Source organism: Podarcis pityusensis, assembly GCF_964106645.2.
Source record: "Podarcis pityusensis genome assembly, chromosome: 3".
In the NCBI taxonomy this organism is placed as follows: domain Eukaryota; kingdom Metazoa; phylum Chordata; class Lepidosauria; order Squamata; family Lacertidae; genus Podarcis; species Podarcis pityusensis.
In genome coordinates, this window is record NC_138026.1 from 58,305,188 (window position 1) to 58,324,080 (window position 18,893).

Genomic DNA, 18,893 nt, shown 5'->3' on the forward strand with positions numbered 1-18,893 from the left:
GCAGTGTGGATAGCTAAAACGCTATTAAGGCTTTCCAGGGCTTCTGTGCCTTTAAATTGAACTCTTCCATTTTGCACATTCACAACTTGCCTTATTGCTTCCTGCTGATCCAGGCTGAGCTGTTAGTGATGAACAGCTCCTGCTTTTCTCCTTTCTAAAGTGCTCCAAAGCCAGTGGTTATGGTGGTGGCAGCTTCAATTACTTATTGCTGCAGTATTTGCTTTGTGCATATATGTTTATATTTTAATGTAACTTTTTTAAAAAAACTTAAGTCTATGCCTCAAACATGTTGTAAGGCTTTTGGAGACCTTTTCAGCAGCTAGTAAACAAACAAACATTCCTTAAAAGGGGGGTAAACAGCGCCATAAAAACCACTATTTCTCCATTAGTGAAAAGAATAAAAAGGGGAAAGGAGTAATAAGAGGAAATTAGTAATTAAATCATCTTTCCTGTCCCACCTCCAAAGGAAAACTGGGACTGGGACAATTTAGAGAAGCTATTAAAGGGGCAAAGGAGGCTATTAATTGTTAATTCTACAACCCTCAACAATAGGAAGAAACGAAAAGGGTTGGGGTTGCAAAATGGAAGCCTTTGTTTAGGAAAGACCTTTGCTGAATGGAACTTCCTTGTGACCAGACAGAACAAAACGGCATTGCTCCATAATATAGCAATAGATTTTAATTCCACTTCAAGGTAAAATTACCACTTCAAGGCAATTGGGGGAAAGCAGTGCCGCAGCTGTGCTGAAGTGCTCTAGTGTGGTTGAAGGAACTTTCTTTGTGCTGTTCAATCAGCATCACAAGTTGTCATGTTACACAGGTAACCTATTAAGGACCTAAAAAGATGGGCCACTGGTCTGCTTGACTAGGCCATTGACTCATCTAGTCCAGCACCTGAAACTCACAGTGGCCAACCAAATACCTGAGGGAAGCCTAAAAGCAGGGCTTGAGCTCAACAGCACCCTCCACACTTGTGATTGCTAGCAACTGGCATTGAGAGACAGTAGAAGCAGAACATAGCCATTGTAGCTAGTAGACACTGATAGCTAGTGACGTGATAGTTATTTCCTTTCCTAATGACTTGTTCTCTGGTGCTGCAGCAGATAGGATAGGGATTCTCCCCCCGCAACCTTAGCTTTTAAGATGCACTGTTACGTGTTTAAACTGCTTTCCATGGGGACCTCAAACTGATGATACTCAGTTAAAACAATGCTGAAATGTCCACTTACTCATTACGTGCCTCGTGAGTTTAATTTTTAAGGAAGCAAAACTTACAGAGAAAAGTCATGACTATTCAAAATAGGAGCTGCCTTTCTCAAGACATTTTCCTGCCTGAGGCGCCCCCTCATGCCATTCCCTGTAAATAAGTTGAATCTGACTTCAGCTGTGGCAATAGAAAAGTATTCTCCATGGAAAGCAAGCTTAGGGGGATGTAGGCTAGGAAGCACATGGCACACACAGCTCTGTCCTCCCAACACTTTGGCAACTGCTACCTGCCCCATAGCATCTGCTGCCTGAGGCAGCTGCCTCATTTTGCCATGGTGGGGCCAGCCATGGCTGAATCTAACCAACTGTCCATTGATCTTTCTGTCAGTGGAATGCCAGATGCCTTTGTCTGGCTACGTTTGAAAACAGAAAGCAAGACCCTTCTGGAAAAGTGCAATTGTCCATAGTCTAATACATCCCTTCACCTGTTTTGCAGGAGCTACCATCAGTTATGCCCTGCCAGCTGCACATCTGTCTTGGGATGCCTTTAGTAAATGTAAAGAGAAAGTTCTGCAGGTGCAACTCTAACGTCTCCCTTCATAGGTGCTGCAATGAGGAGATGATAGGCATATACACATCTCCTGTCACTGCAGCACCATGAAAGGAGAAGTTCAAGGTGCACCTGCAGAACTTTCTCTTTACATTTGCATTCCTATTTATGAAGCTATGAACAGCATGGACTCTGTTCCAGACTGGATCTGACAACACTGCTCTTTCCATTACCAACACGATGGCGAAGGCTATGCTGCTCCTTTAAATACCAGCACTAAATAAAACTAGCAATGTAATTTTTAGTATATATGCATATTATAAATATCCTTTGCATTCTTACAAATAATGTAGAGAGCATGGTAAGCTTTTGTATCACTGTGATTTACTTGTGTCTCTGTTTTCCTGTAATTTTATTAGTGTCTAGTTGGTGGAATGCTTCTTGGGGTAAAAACTGAAAGAAGAAACATGCCTAAAAGAATAAGAATAAATCTGAATAACCTGTGGTGCTTTTGCTCCATTCTCCTCATTTTCTATTCACTACAAATTTGTAATGTAAGGGTTTTTTTTAAATGTCACAATACACTTCTAATTACACATTGTCATCTTTGTCTGTTCAGTTTCTGGTTTCAGTTTTTTGCCTGCATTGATGACTCCCACTCTGTCAAATATTAGTCATTCATTATACTGAAAGCAGAATGTGCCTCACTGGTGTAACTAGGATTTTTAAAATGCATTCATGAGAATTACAATATTTAAAAACCCCCTCAAATAAAATATAATCTATAATCAAGTGGATTGGCTGGATTAGAGCAGTGGTTCATAAGATTAGTCACAGTGCAGGTTTGTAAAGTGAAGCAGGAGGAAGAATCTTCAAGCCTCCCTGTTAACAGCATCAAGACCAGCCATGATCAGTATTGTGTTTCCTGCTGTCAGTGAAAGCTGATGGCGGGCAGAGCGCTTTGGTTTGCAGAAGTGCCTCTGTCTTGTTCTTCCCTTAACTTGTTGTTTTTAAAGTTGTGTACCTAGGAAGCCTGGAATTCCTCAGAAGCTTGTCAGAAGTTTCCTGATGAGAGTTTCCCTATTGAGCTTTTCCACCACAGTTCTTTAAACCAAAAAACCCACTTCCCCTCACCACACTTAAAAGTGTCTTTCCACACCCTGAAGTTTGAATTGCAGGTCACAAACCCACATTTTCCAAAGTAGTGTGAATGCATTATAGTGGCCAACTGTAAGGACAAATTGGGAGAACTGGATAGGGGGATGATTCTCCCCTGTAAATGTTCCCCATAGCAGCTTTGTCCAGCAGCCTCAACTGAGTTCTGCTTTGGGGCCTTGGTGAGTAAGAAGAATGAATGCCGCTGTGGGGACATTTGCAGGGAGAATGAATGAGCAGGGTAGGATGCAGCTTTTTCCTTTTGATCACTGATTCTTATTAGCAACCAGGGGCGCCAAGTTGAATAAAATATTGGGGGGCCCAGGTAAGCTCCACCCCACATAATCACATGACACAGTGCACACACACCATTTGAATGGCAATGCCCATCAACTTTGGAGTGCCGGCCCCCTCAAATATTTTATGGGGGCAAACCCCCTTGGCCTGTAGAAGTTGGCTCCTATGCCAACAACTGCCCACCCAGCACCTGCATTAGCACTACAACCCATGGTTATTGGTTATACAGTGGTACCTCTAGTTATGAACTTAATTCATTCCGGAGGTCCGTTCTTAACCTGAAACTAGAGGTGCGCTTTCGCTAATGGGGCCTCTTGCTGCTGCTGCGCTGCAGGCACACGATTTCCGTTCTCATCCTGGGGCAAAGTTCTCAACTCGAGGTAACTCTTCCAGGTTAGCGGAGTTTGTAACCTGAAGCATTTGTAACCTGAGGCATTTGTAACTCGAGGTACCACTGTATAGGCCATTGCCTTATTTTGAGTTGAATCATTTGGTCTGTCTAGTTCAGTAGTGAGTGAGTTTCAGACAGTCTTTCTCAGACCTCTGCTTGAACATGGAGCAGAGAAAAGCACAGGATAGAGGGGGGAAACCAGGCAGTAAAATTTTAGGTGTTTGCCAGTGTCCCACCAGGTATCATTGGACTACAGCTCCCATCAGCCGTAGTCAACACTGAATGGTCTGAGAAGATGTAAGCTGGAGTCCAACATCACCTGCAGGGTCACAGGTTCTCTTTTCCTGGCTTGAAAATACCTTTCCCATCCATAAAACACAAACATTTTAATGTCCTAAAGTGAACAAGTTCTGTAAATTCTAATATGCTGAGGCTGCTGACTGGTTACCACCAATCTTCTCCTCCCAGTCTCCAGAAGAGTTTTACACAAGTTTCTAAGGTATACATGTCATTAGAGCTTATAAATTAAACAGAGGATGTATATGTATTGTTAAAGATGCATGTATGCCATTAAGCTGCTTTAAAACAGACCGCTTGTCTGAAGCATGAGGTAAGCTGCAAGATGAACATCTGATCCAGTGTTTTATTTACAGACATGTGTGTGTGAAATGCAATTTGTGAAGCTGAGTACACCAGCTCTCTTTTGCTCATGATCCCCAACAACTGCTGTTCAGAGATACGCTGTCTCTGAAACTGTAGTTACAACTAGCCATTGACAGGCTTGTCCTCCATGAATTTCTCTGGTCCCCTTTTAAAGCCAGTCATTGGAGTCCATCACCACATATTGTGGAGCTACTTCCATAGTTGGTGCAAACCTTGCTTGTCCTCCAACATTTAGCTTCATGGAATAATATTAGGTTCTTGTATTAAGAGAGAAGAAATCCTTCTCTCTATAGACCTTTTACACATCATGCATCATTTTTCACTCTACTAGGCCTCCTGACTTCACAATTTTTGTAAACTAAACAGCCCCAAAGAGTCTCTTTCCACAAAAGGGAGTTGCCCCAGGCCCTTTATCATTTTGGTTGCCCTTTTCATAATGTCTGGGGAGAGAAAACGAAATGAAACAATCACAACAGAAGAGATGTGAATTGGCCCTAAGTGCTAGTACAGCAAAATTAAGCTAGGCAAATGAGTCCTTGGAGGGCAAGTATGATTTTGTCAGACAAAATTAAGGGAATCTTTGAGATAGGTTTGAAGCACTTTGCATTTAGGATGTGTGTGTGTTTTTAACAAGTGATATTAAGAATGCTATGCAGCCCTGTCATTTGTGAATATCCATCATTTGAAAAAATGACTGTACTAATCTGGTTTCAGGGTCAATGTACCTCAATAAAGCCATACAAATACAATACTTGATTAATGTTTGCAAGTAAAGCAACTTGTATTTCTTGAGATCTCCCTTTTTCAAATAACACAATATAGCTGCACAAAAGTAATCAGGGTCAACGATATCAACAATATAAGTTACAAAAATGGACACATATAGTATGTGGCGTCTAACAGGCCCCAAAATTTTTAAAAACATTGCCACCAGCAAAAGAAATATTTATGTTAATTTATGTTTCAATTTATGCACATTTCTGTTGTTTTCTTACATTGTCCATTTTGTTAGTACTTAACTGAAAACATTGTTTTGTCAGTACTTAATGGAAAACCTCAGTAAACAAACAGTAAAATAAAGCAGCATAATGTGCCATTAACATTCATATAACTTAATTATAACAGTTGCACAAGTATAACAGTGCAATAATTACAAGTTGTGAATTACCACTAACAACAACAAATCTCACAGACCTTGCAGTCATATCACAAAGCACCTACGCAACCTAAATCACCACATTTCACAACTAGATGAGCAGGGCAGACAAAACAGTTACATGAAGCACCTCATTGCTGTGATCTTCTGCAATTGTGTCAACTGCAGAGACCACACCTCCTCCTTTTCTTGCTGTCAGGAGTTGCAGGCCTGACCAGTTCCAAGGCTGTATTTCTTGAAAGTCCAGAGAAGGCTCAACCCATGGTTTCATAAACTCTAGGTCTCCTAAACAAGAACAGCTTGTGATGTTCATGCCACCGTGGGTTGTTCAGCTTTCAGACAATACAGTGGTACCTCGGGTTAAGTACTTAATTCGTTTCGGAGGTCTGTTCTTAACCTGAAACTGTTGTTAACCTGAAGCACCACTTTAGCTAATGGGGCCTCCTGCTGCCGCCGCGCTGACGGAGCCCGATTTCTGTTCTTATCCTGAAGCAAAGTTCTTAACCTGAAGCACTATTTCTGGGTTAGCGGAGTGTGTAACCTGAAGCATATGTAACCTGAAGCGTATGTAACCCGAGGTACCACTGTACATTAGAAAAAACTCCACTGGCCACTGTTTGATCAGGTGTTTGGAAGTGTATGCATAGAGTGTCTGGCCACTGGTTCAGAGCAGCTCATCTGCCAGCCTGGGCCTTCAAATCTGCAGAAGAATCCTGCCTGTAGGCATCTCAGCATCCATGATTCATTGTGTGACAACACAGAGTGAGGCCTTACAGAGCTGGGCCTTATGGCTTCCTGCTTGTGGGACTTCCTCTCATTGGAGATACAGTTGACTCCCATATTACCAGCTTTTCAAAACTGTGTAGAGACGTATATTTTCCTTCAGGACACTGGGACTGGCTGAGTTAATAAATTGTCTTTTTGTTGCAGCTTAGTTGTTTTTATGACAAGTATTGGCTTTATGTTATGTTGATGCGCAGCACTATATCTTAATGTAATGTGATATGCTGCCCTGGGATTCTTCAGATTGAAGGGCTGGTTATTAAATTTACTTATTTATTTTGACAACGTATATACCACTTCATTACAGTTGTCTCTCAAGTGGTGTACAGTGAACTCAACAAATATAATATAGATTAAAAAAATCAACAAAAAACAGTAAATTAAGAAATGCCTTGAATGCCTGCTTTTTTTTTTTTTTAGTCTTCAGTAAGTCCTGGTAGCTCAACAAGGAGGGGACCTGTGTGATCTCACTAGAAGAGAGTTCTTCGAAATTGGGTTCACACAACAGAATGCACAACTTCGGGATATGGCTGTGCATCCATTAATAGTGACTCCTCCAAAAACCAGTGATATAAGGGATATAAGGAACCAGGTAGTGCTTAAAGTATCTTGGACCCAACTTTGTAAATTAATATGGAAACCTTGAACCTGTATGTGTAGTGCAATAAATAAATAAAGAACAAATAAGTGGATGAAGACTACCTAGAGAACATAAGAGTTCCAGAAGACTGACACCAAGTTTTATTATTATTTTCTCAATGCCATTGACCCCACCTGTTGACAGAGGGTTAACATGGGGTATATAACACAGAAGAAAGCTATTTTAAAAAATGAGCATACATTGTAGAAAATGCAGTTTTAATTTCACACTAGAGATATGGGAAGTGCAAAAAAAAATCCTTCTGGAATCTTTTTGGCATATGTTTTAAAATGCAGTTTATCTTTATTTTCAGAAAAATTCACCTTTTAAAAAATACCACCCTTGGGGCTATTTTTTAATTCCCCCCTCCCAAACTCCAAATATGGGTAGACTGTCCTGCTTTAATTTTCCTTGATGCCAAGCACCATAATTAATAACTGATTCTGCTACCTCTGGAATGAAAAGTAATCAGAAAGAAAGAAAGAAGCCTAAAAATAGGGAGAGACTTCAGCTGCTCCTTCTTCCCCTTCACGTTGCCATTACGATGTGTGAGAGAGGAGATACCGATGCACCTCGGAGATGCTTCTTTTGTGGTTCGGAGGAGAAAGGGGGAGAGATGGGGGCGGCGGCGGCGGCGGCGGCGGCAGACGCGATCCTCGCTGCTACCTTTCCCAGAGGCTGAGGCACAGCAGCGAAGGAAGAGCAGGCACCCCGGCGGCGGCGGCGGCAGCAGCAGCAGCAGCAGCAGCAGTTTCCCCTTTCCCCGGCCCTGACTCTACGGGCGCATGCTCACTTGTGCCCGCAGCCCTGGACCATATTTGTCAGGACTCCTCGAGAGACGGAGAAAAAAAAATAAAGAGAGAGAGAGAGAGAGAATTTGGGGGGGTAAGGAAGCGCCTGGTTCCGACCTGATTGCTAACCCATTAACTGCAATGCACAACGCCGAGGGGTTGCCTTTCCATTGCCTCCCTTTGGCTGAGGATGAAAGTTAAGAGAGAGAGAGATAAAGGGAAGCAAGCGCACCTCCTCTGCCTCCCTTATGAACCGGGAGGAGGAGCGCGCGCGAGCGGGGGGGGGGGGAGAGAAACAGAAGAGAATTTTCTCCATAAAGGTGCGGGGGGGGGGCGGACGCGCAGAGGGAAGAGTTCCAGCACAGCCTCTCGCCCAGGGGATGGGACCCGAGGTGGTGGGGGAAAGTGGCCCAGCGCCTGCGAAGTGGCCGGGGAGTGTGGGTCGGCCACGGGGGGTTCCTTCCCTAAAAAAGCCCCTAAGTGCGTGAGAGTGAAAGAGGAACAAAAGAGTGGGCGAGGGAGAGCGAGAGAGAGGTGCCTTCGGCGTCCGCGCCCCCCACCCCGCTCGCTTCTTCCCCAACATATGACGGGTAAATTGTGGGGAGAAAAGGGAGGAGGTGGAGGCTGGAGCGGCCGTGGAAATGAGGAGGGCATTTCGCAGCCCCGCACGTCTTGGCGGGCGGAGACCGGCGGGGAGGGGGGGGCGGCGGCGGCGGCGGTTCTGCGGCGTCCTGCCGCCCCGCCACTGGGGAGCCGGCCCGGGTTTTTTGACACTTCCCCGGGAGTGTCTACGGAAGGGGGACGGCGCCGCCGCCGCCGCGACAGGGATTTGGGGGAGAGAGGGGTGCGGGTTGCGGAGGGGCCGCCGCAGCCGCTCGCTCGCTCCGTTTTTGTTTACGGGGTTCCCTCAGCCGAGGGAGGGATGGAGGCTGGAAGCGCGCGGGGAGGAGGAGGGACGGACTTTTCCCACCCAGATTTGGCTGCAGCGGGATATACCGGTTGCATGTGTAACGTGTGTCGTGTCTCCCCTCCTGGAGAAGGGAAGGGGGGGGAGGCCTGCTCGGATCAGCGCGCACGGGCAGCTTCTGAGGGTGTGTTTTTCCCCCCCTTCTTTTTCGTCAAAGGATTATTATTATTAATAATAATAATACTGTTTCTCCTCCTTCTTGTCTCCCCTTTGCAGCTTCTGGACTTTGTGGCGGGCGCGAGCGCGCGGCGTCGGCGTGTGCATGTGTGTGCCGATATATAGAAATATAATACTGAGCTCCCCAATTCCGCCATTTTGGGCAAACTTTGCACACGCACGCACACACCACACGCGCAGCAGAGACGCTCCTCGCAGTTAGGAGTGGGAGGGAGCGTGTGTGGAAGGGGTGGGGGGAACTCTTGCTCCCCGTGCATGTCTTCTCACTTAAGTGTAAACATAGGTAGGAATTGGGGGCAGCAAATAAACCCCCGTGGGAGACGCGGGGATTTTTTCTCTCTTTTGCGCGCGCGCGTGTGAGTGAGGGTGGGAGAGGTGTGTTTGCATCACATGAACGTGGCTCGTGTGAATTAAGCCAAGCTAGCAGCACACCCGGGTTCCTAATACTCTGCAACAACGCCGCCCGCTTGCCTATATATTCCCCGCTTCCTGTAGTAGCCCTTTACCCATGATGAGCTGCAAACTGACACACTTGTTCCTAGCTCTTCGTGGGGGAGATGGGAAGGCGCTCGGCCCGGGCTCCCCATAACTGAGGGTCCGTAAGTGTGTGTGTGTAGGGGGGACGGGACTCAAGCCTGCTCTGTGGTATGTTGCTGTGGAAGATAACAGGAGGCGCGTGGGTGGGGGTGTTCTCCCGGAGCCCCCTCCCCTTTTATTCTCACACGCGCACAGCAGAAGGAGGAAGTGGGTGAGGAGAAAACTTTGAAAGGGCCGAGCCAACTCCAAAGGGGACCTTCTCAGAAGCGCCTGGCTAAGGGTGGGTGAAAGGGGGCCGGGCTGAGGAGACCAGAAGCAGAGCGAGAGAAAGGAGACGCCTTCTCCTCAAGGAGGGTGATTTCTCTTACGAGCTCGGGAAAGAGAACTAATCCAGAGAGGGAAAGAACCCAGAACCGTTTCTTCTCCCCTCGGAAGAGAGAACAGTCCCGGCCCTTCCTGAAAGTGGGGAGTGCGGGAAGAGAAGGGTAAAAAACAAAAAATGCCTCGAGTTTGTTTTAGGCAACCTCCCCTTCCCGGTTTCCGTCGCAGGCTCCGCAAGAAAAAAACGGGACCCGATTAACAAACAAGAGCAGTGCCTTTCTCTTATTATGCAACTTCCTCAGCCGGGGCAGCCGGCCTCTCTCTTTTTCTCTTTCTTTCTTTTCCTTCCCACACGCTTATACACCTTTTGCTCGCCGTGCAACGGCCTCGCCGCCCTCCCCTTGGGCATTTCCTTTCAGAGACAGTGGAGGCGTCGAGGTTATTTCAGGAGCCCCCTCGGAAAGCTGGCTCGCGGTACTTTCTGCTCTTTTGCCAAAGGAGGCGAACGGAGAACCTGGGCAGGGGGCTGGGGGGGGGGGTGGAACCCTGTTTTGTAGCCTGAAGCGTAGTTTGAATTTGGTAGTTTTTGTTACAGTGGCTTCGTTGCGCCGAGAAGTTGCATGTGAAGGACCTGCGCCTCTCTTCGACCCCTTCCGCCGCTCTTCTTAATTTTAGGAGGGGGGGGGGGAGAGAGAGAATATGTAGTATCCTTAGTGATCACAGTGTTCTCCAGAAAAGTTTCAAGTGCAGCAAAATACGCTATTCCAAAACTGGCCAAGGAGGGACCCCTACTGGTGGAACGGAGGTATCCACCCTGGGGATGAAAGTTCAAATTCTGGCCTCCAAGTTTTGCCGTGATTGCACTTCAGAGTTCAGGAATTGGTGAGGTATATTCCAAAGGAATGGTTTGAAGATAGGGGTTTTTTTTGCTGCTTCCCCCTTCCATACCATTTCTGTTAATACAGTGTTTTCTGATCTATATGAAATGTAGATATATAATGAAGAATGTTTCTTAGGATTATTATGAGACTAAAATTTCATTCTGAATACTCACACCAAACATAATAAACACATCTGATAGTTGTGAAGATGAGTGTATTCATTTCTCCTCCCTCTTTTCACATCGGTTTCCTAAAAGTGTTAGATCAGTCAGTTTCACTTTCCTGTCTAGTGCATTTCTGTTGATACAGGACAACTTCAGATCGCCTTTGGCTGTAATTAAATAAAAATGAGGTTTTTTCAATGAATAGTTTTATGATAACTGTAGGATGTTCTTTGCAGGCATCTGCTATACTTTATTCAAGTTTCTTCTGATGGAGGAATTGTTGGTTGCTAGAAGCATACCACTTAAGGTGAGGGAAGGGCCTGCAGAAATGATAGTCTTAAAATTCATTTAGGAGGCTAGAATGTACAGGGGTATGTTTCAGATGTGTAGATATGGAAAGCTGGGAAGCCTCCCTCACACGTTGGATGGCTTGTAGAAAACAAACCACAAGCTTGGACTTGCTCCTAGACTAACCTAAGGCAAAGTTCATAGCTTTAAATAAGATTCACATATTTTTATGGCAAAGAAGAGCCACACATCCAGGTACCCCTAAAGATATTGGAACTTCCCACCCCAACAATATGTATGAGCGGCAGACAAGGAAGGTCTTTGAACACTTTTCTCATGTACAGCATTCAAAGATGCCCTGCATGCTGGCCAATTTTGATAAAAATACCTGTTTCCTTGACTCACCTCCTAAGTCCATCTTTGTTTTTCTGAGCTAACTATTTTAGTCAAAATTTTGTTTGTGATTGCATAAGGAGTAGGATCTCTGCTTCTGTAAATATTTTTTTGGGGGCAGAGAAATGTATATGGAAAGGTGTGCATGCTTCATATGCTGTTAATGTTTGTATAGCCAAATTCAAGGTGGAGTATCTCATTTCAGTTTGTCTGCATTCCTGGATAGTGATAAAAGGGAGTTTGCCACCTCAACTCTGTGGCACTTTTTCTTAAAAAAATAAATACCCCATATAGTAGGGTTCTCTTTCCCTTGTGTTCTGTTGGATACATCCTAGTTCATTTTAGCTTTTGGTGATGCTGGAAGTATTGGTTTTTCCTGATAGGGGACTGCATGATTGTATCTTCACTTGCTTTCTGCAGTATACTGTTAAATGAATCAAACAAATGACATTAAGATAGCTTTTTCACCTCTTGTGACATATCTCTTGGGAAGTTTAGAGCTGTACTTAGTTGGTGTTTATAGCACAGCTGTCATTTTGAAGTCAGCTTTATTTAATCACTTTTATAACTGTACATTTGACATTCCGATCATTTTTCGGAAAAGGGAATTGTTTGAGTACAGTTTGGTGTTTATTATGCTGTAAGGGTCTGGCACTTAAGCTGTTACTGAGTTTAATTGGGCAGGCTTCTCCTGATGTATGTTGACAAAACAAGTTTTCTGACTGATAGTATGAGTTTATTTCCATTAACACTTCACCTGTTTGAAATTATGAAGACAGGTTGTTAGAATAGAGAGAGTACAAAATATAGTGATTAATGAACATGGAAAGCATAAGCAATACACTTTCTCATTTAATCCTTCAGGAACAAGGTAATCAGCTGAAGAGCAAGTCTGTGAGCAGTGCAATAATTCAGGAAATGAAATGTTTCAAAACAAAACAGTCTTGTTAAAATTATACAAAAATGTAAGTGCTTTCCATTGGGTACTCCATTGGATTTGGCAGGAAGAAAGAACAGGCTGGAACTGAATGCCAAGTGCAGAAACTAATCATGATCCAGTGGCAAAGAATTGTTAAAACTTGCATTGACACCCCCCCCCCCAAATTTATTGTTTCAGTCTTGATAAAGCTTGGTATAAAGTTAACTATTACAAGGTTGCAGTGACACACTACCTAGCTGAAGTAACTCCTTGAGGGCTTCTAGCCATCGCTTCAGGGACTGTCTGGTTTCCTGTGTTTTCAATGCTGAGTTGAAGTTGTTTGCATGTTAAGTTGGCCTGCACTGAAAAACTATTTGCAGCAGCATTACTACAGTAGAAATCTGTGTTCAACTTTTTCCTCAGAGTGGGAAACATTTCCTGTCACAACTGTAAGCATTAGAAAAATATGTTTCTATATAAATCTACTTCTGATTTAGTTATTGCATGAGTGAATCTGCCCTTCTCCCCCCCCCCCGCGCTTTCTTTGCTCCAGGGGTATTTTGGCTTTACCAAAAGGTGGAAATTAAAGGGACCTTGAAGGAAGACTTCCTTGCACATCATAGGGCAGCATCTTGCTTAGTTAACGTAAGCCTGAGGCATGTGGGCACCGTGAAAAAAGAATGACATCCATGGTAGGGATGGGGGTGGGAGTTTCATAAGTGTTAAGGCCAGAACAGCACCAAAATAAAGTGGGGCAACCTGCATTTTCCTTAGTTGAAACAGCTAGCTCTCCTTGTTGGCTATGCATGCTCAAAACAATTGGATATATGCGCAGCAGGACTCTGCATAGGATGCTACCTTGTATTGAGATAGACTGTTGGTCCATTTAGGCTCAGTATTGCCCACACAGATCGGCAGGGGTTTTCCAGTGCTTCAGGATGGGGTAATACCCTAACTCTACTTAGGGATGCCAGCAATTGAACTTATGCATACAAAGCAACTGCTCTTAAACTGAGCTATGACATTTTCAGACTTACTTGAAAGTAGTTTTCTGCTGAGTTTTAATGGATATTTCAGCAAATACTGAAAACCTTCCCTCCCCAGTCAGACTTGTGATTGTTGCTGATTTGTGTTCAACCAGCATTCTGAATATGTTTGCAGTTTGTCTTCTTATACTTTTATGAGATTTTATTATTGTATTTCTTTAAGGTACAGTGATACCTCGGGTTAAGAACGTTGCTTCAGGATGAGAACAGAAATCATGCTCCGGCGGCGTGGCGGCAGCGGGAGGCCCCATTAGCTAAAGTGGTGCTTCAGCTTAAGAACAGTTTCAGGTTAAGAATGGACCTCCAGAATGAATTAAGTTCTTAACCAGAGGTACCACTGTATTGCTAAACATAGAATACTTTAAAGTGAATTTTTTGGGGAAATTACCATACTTTTCCATGTATAAGAAAAGGGTTTTTTACTCTAAAATAAGGTTATAAATCGGGGGCGTGGGGCGTATTATACAAGGATAGTGCATATGCGGGACGGGCGATTGGTTGCAGCTGTGAGCAGGAGCTTGTCAGTGGCGATTGGGTGGTTGAAGGCGGCTGCTGCAAGGGCTGCTTAGGATTGGCTGCTGGTGCAACAATTTTGTGACTGATTGGTGGTTGTTCAACAACTTTGGCAATCCTCCCCCAAAAAGCTCAACAACTCTGGGCCATCTTCCCCCATTTACTTAATTTGGGGTCCCCAAAAGTAGGGGGCATCTTATACAAGGGGGCGGGCGTCTTATACACGGGAAAATACAGTATGTTAAGAAAGGCTCTGGCTTTAATGTGGATAATGTCATTATATGGTTTAGTCACTAGGTGGCACGTGGTATAGTGGTGGAATCAGGATCCACCAGTTGCTGTTCTGTTATTGTTTAACAGAGACAATAAAGTTCTTATCTAGCTTCCTAACTGGTGTGTCATCTAAGGCTTAATAACAGTTTATTGCAAACTCACCGTGCAGATACAGTCTTGCATGTAAACTGGGCCCAGCACACACATCTGAGTCTAAGATTGCAGCTGCAGCATACAGTTAAATCTCTAGTTTCTACAGTCTTTTTTATAATTTTTATGACATTTGCTATTTATAGATACTTCTTTCATTAGTTAGTCTTACTACCTTTGCAGAAGAATGTTTAGATCTGAATCTCCAAGTTCTTTAATCTTTTCTGTATTCAAGTCCATTTAAAAATGAAGGTGGTTTTTTTGTGTGTCAAATATAATGGGCTCCAAGAGAAGATACACGTAAAGGCAATTATTTCTGTGACAATGGGTTAATTTTTTAAAAAAGGATCAGCTGTCATGTGCTTTGTCTGCACCAAGTATCCTTCATTCTACCTCTAGCACATTTAAATAACCATATATTAGAAATTGATGCAGGGAGAAGTAGAGCCCTGTCTGTTACTTTCAGATAAGAATGTATATGGTTCAAATGTTTTCAGGTTATGTGCTGTGAAAAGGGAAAGTAATTACTTCTCCCAAAGTTTCAGGAGGCTTAAAAAAATTAAAAATAAGCAATACAAACTGTTAAAACATTGCAGTGAAATGAGCACAAACAGCTTTTGATGATGTCTACATTAATCTGCATTAATTAGCAAATGACATCACTTAACATCCAGCCTGAACAAGACTTCTGGGGAGCGCAAGAGTTTGCTCGCTATTTTCTGACACTTTTGTTGGTTCTTATTGCTTAGCTCTGATTTTTGTTTTAACACAAAGAATTGCCATTGGTGTAGAAGAGGCCACCAGATACTGTAAGAAGAGAGTCGTAATTGCTTTTGGGACTCATCCACACAACTATTTGTCTCATGCCTAGAGAGTACGGATCTGAGTGGTTTTCTGCTTGACCTGCAATTTTCAAGCATGGGTTCGAGCGGATTCCCCCTTGCTCCTCTCCTTTCCCAGGGAAACACCTTTTTTTAAAGCTAAATCGGAGCGCATGTCAATCCAGAGAAAACCTGATTTGCTGAGTTCTAAAGAGCAGTTTTCTCTGGGGTGGAAGCAGCAGGACAAGAGGAAATGTGAATAATCCCTTAGACAGCAGGCTTTCTAAAGAAGCGCAAACACATTTATTGCATTAATTTTAAACCTCTTCACATTTTATGATCCTTTCAATAGAAGTTATTAAAATGCACAGAAGAGGGAAGCTGACACACAACATTGTTTCACAAAGCTACTCAACATGGGTAACACTATATAGTAGTATTCTTTCCAAGTTACTTGCAAGTGTAAAACAAGAGTCATATCCAGACTAAGTTGAACTCCGTTTCCATTTAAATTGAGGAGCTGAGTTGTTCATGACTCGATGTCCACTGAAATTAATTGGACTTCAATTCAACCAGCTGGGTCTGAGTTCAACCCAAGTTATTCCTGTCGTACAGACTGCATTATGATTATGGTTATTTGTCTAGTACAGTGGTACCTCGGGTTAAGTACTTAATTCGTTCCAGAGCTCTGTACTTAACCTGAAACTGTTCTTAACCTGAAGCACCACTTTAGCTAATGGGGCCTCCTGCTGCCGCCTCGCCGCCGGAGCACGATTTCTGTTCTCAACCTGAAGCAAAGTTCTTAACCTGAAGCACTATTCTGGGTTAGCGGAGTCTGTAACCTGAAGCGTATGTAACCCGAGGTACCACTGTATCTGGCTGTGTTTCTAGAATTTGCTATCTCTGCATTATAAACTCACATATTGAAAGGTACCGTTTGAGTTGATATCAACAGAGGTAGATTCTGTTTTCTATAAGAATGCTGTTTAGTTAAAGTTCTTCTTTTCAGAATTTGCCTCCTTCACTATGCAAGCAGGCTTCAATGGTTTCAGAGGTTATTTTGCCTGGTTATAGATACTTAAAGCGTTTTATCTGGTTTTGGAAGCCTGGAATTTTCAGTTTATGTTAAAATTATTGCCAATTATATATAATGAAAATGGCAGAAAAATATACTGTACTGCACTTTATAACAGCAAATACAATTGAATAAAAGAGCATAACTATTGGATGTGTATCCAATATGTATTGAGCTTTGGTACATGCTTAATCGAAGTTAATATTCATTGTGAAAGAGGATGGTTCATTCTTCTGCCTTGTCTGTCAGAAAAACCTAGGCCCAGAATTTGAGAGTTCTAGGGCATATAAAAAGCAAAAATAAAGATAGAATAGTTTTCCCCCCCTCAGCAAATAGCTGCTAGATATTTTTCAGATCGACTTACTACACTGATCATGAGTCATAAATATAAGAGCTTGTCCAGGCAATCATTTCAAAGTGTTTTCTATGCCATTTTAGCCTTTGTGGGATAGTCTTACAAGTTCTAATCACAGATATTTGGGCTGTGTGGTGGCGATAACTACTTGGGGAGTGTAAAAGCTTTGGTGCAACAGGTTAGCTATGTTGTTGTTTCTCTCCTGCCTTTCTAAAGAAAAGCTGGATAAGTGGTACTGCAGTGCTGAAGATGGTGATTATTTAGCATAGGAACAAGTAGTCTTGAATAGCCCTTTCCTTCAGCCATACAAAGTCTAAAAACTAACATAAATGTGAGTGTGTATGTGAAAGGGAGGAGAAAAAGAGAGAGAAGCAAACAGGCTGAGAACAAGAGAAAAGGCCATAAGGGTAACATCATTTCTACTATATTGAATGAAAGTTGAAGACCAGTTACATCTGTTGATAATAGGTATTTCTGCTTTTAACTGTTTTGAGTGACGTAATTGCAGATTGTAAAGGGTGTTTTTTTTGGTCTAGCTCAAGTTATTAGTGAGTAAGATCTACCAAAAGCAGTGGAACCATATTAGCAGTCTTTAGGTTTAAATAGGGATGCGGGTGGCTCTGTGGTCTATACCACCGAGCCTCTTGAGCTTGCTGAACATAAGGTTGGCAGTTTGAATCTGTGTGATGGGGTGAGCTCCTCTTGCTTCATCCCAGCCCCTACCAACCTAGCACTTCGAAAGCATACCAGTGTGAGTAGATAAATAGGTACTGCTGCGGTGGGAAGGTACTGTATTTTTCGCCCTATAGGACGCACTTTTCCCCCTCCAAAAATGAAGGGGAAATGTGTGTGCTTCCTATGGGGCGAATGCAGGCTTTCACTGAAGCCTGGAGAGCGAGGGGGGTCGGTGCGCACCGACCCCTCTCGCTCTCCAGGCTTCAGGAAGCTATCCACTAGCCATGGGAGACGCAGCTCTCCCACGGCTAGCGGAGAGCTTGCCTGCACCCAGAAGCTTGGGGCGCGCTGAGCTCAGCACGCCCCAAGCTTCGGGTTTCGCACAGTCCTCCGCTAGCCATGCGAGAGCTGCGCGACTTCGCGCAGCTCTCCCACGACTTGCGGATAGCAGCCTGTTCTGGGAGCTGGGGTCAGGGGAAGCTCGGGCTTCCCCCGCCCCAGCCCCGCACCTGGGGGGGGGAAATATTTTTTTTCCCTTTATTTCCCCCCCAAAAAACTAGGTGCGTCCTATGGGCCGGTGCATCCTATGGGGCGAAAAATGCGGTGAATGGTGTTTCCATGCTCTCTTGCTTCCATTACGGTGTTCCATTGCACCAGAAATGGTTTATTCATGCTGGCCACATGACCCGGAAAGGTGTCTGCAGACAAACACCACCTCCCTCAGCCTGAAAGCAAGATGAGCACCGCACCCCATAGTTGAATTTGACTGGACTTAACCGTCCAGATGAGTGCCGCACCCCATAGTTGAATTTGACTGGACTTAACCGTCCAGGGGTCCCTTACCTTTTTTACCTTTAGGTTTAAATAGGACCTAGTTCTATTGAACTTAGTCCTCTCGGCTGTGTCATCTGTTTTTGAGGATAAATAGATTTTGTATCTTTATATGCTGACTTGGAAGCAAGTCCTATTGCATCTACAGTGGTACCTCGGGTTAAGTACTTAATTCATTCCAGAGGTCCGTTCTTAACCTGAAACTGTTCTTAACCTGAAGCACCACTTTAGCTAATGGGGTCTCCCGCTGCTGCCACTGGGCCACCGGAGCACGATTTCTGTTCTCATCCTGAAGCAAAGTTCTTAACCTGAAGCACTATTTCTGGGTTAGCGGAGTTTGTAACCTGAAGTGTATGTAACCTGAAGCCTATGTAATCCGAGGTACCACTATACTGGGACTTACTTCCCAGAAAGCATGCATAGGATTTTAGTCTCAGCTTCACCACTGTGAAGCACACAGCATTCCATGATCTAGTATTTTTCCCCTAAAGGGAAAAAGTTCATGTAGTTCCAACTAGAAGTGTGGGAAGAGTCCCTTCTGGCCCATTGTTTGGTGGGAGTTTATTTGCGTGGGGAGTTTACAGATTTTGGCTGTTGTAACTTCTGCAATTTAGATGCACAGTTTCCAGCCTCCAAAATCATGGAAATTGTTGTCACCAGGAGTTTCTGACTTTTACATTATGGTTGTTCAAGTGAAGGAACACTCGAGTATGACCTGGCGAGTTCATGTGAAGGAACAATATAATCTTCATCTACTCTAGGTTGGGTTTTGGATAATTCTTCTCTAATGCCCAACATTTCCCATGTGTTCTACTCTGTTACTGGTGCTTATTTTATAAGTCCACGAGCAACAGCATCTTAAAATTATTATTACAG

At 43.8% G+C, this 18,893-nt stretch overlaps 1 protein-coding gene across 9 annotated transcripts in view; it reads left to right on the top strand.

Moving 5' to 3' along the window:
• Nucleotides 1-7,597: 7,597 nt before the first annotated feature.
• The window catches only part of L3MBTL3 (L3MBTL histone methyl-lysine binding protein 3), a 60,621-nt gene continuing 49,325 nt past the window's right edge, over nt 7,598-18,893 (top strand). Inside the window, exon 1 of one of the 9 annotated variants that reach the window (XM_080999585.1) lies at nt 7,598-7,725. The gene's annotated coding sequence lies outside the window, so the exon portion shown is untranslated. The other 8 variants (XM_080999587.1, XM_080999588.1, XM_080999591.1 and 5 more) reach the window with 8 other exon arrangements.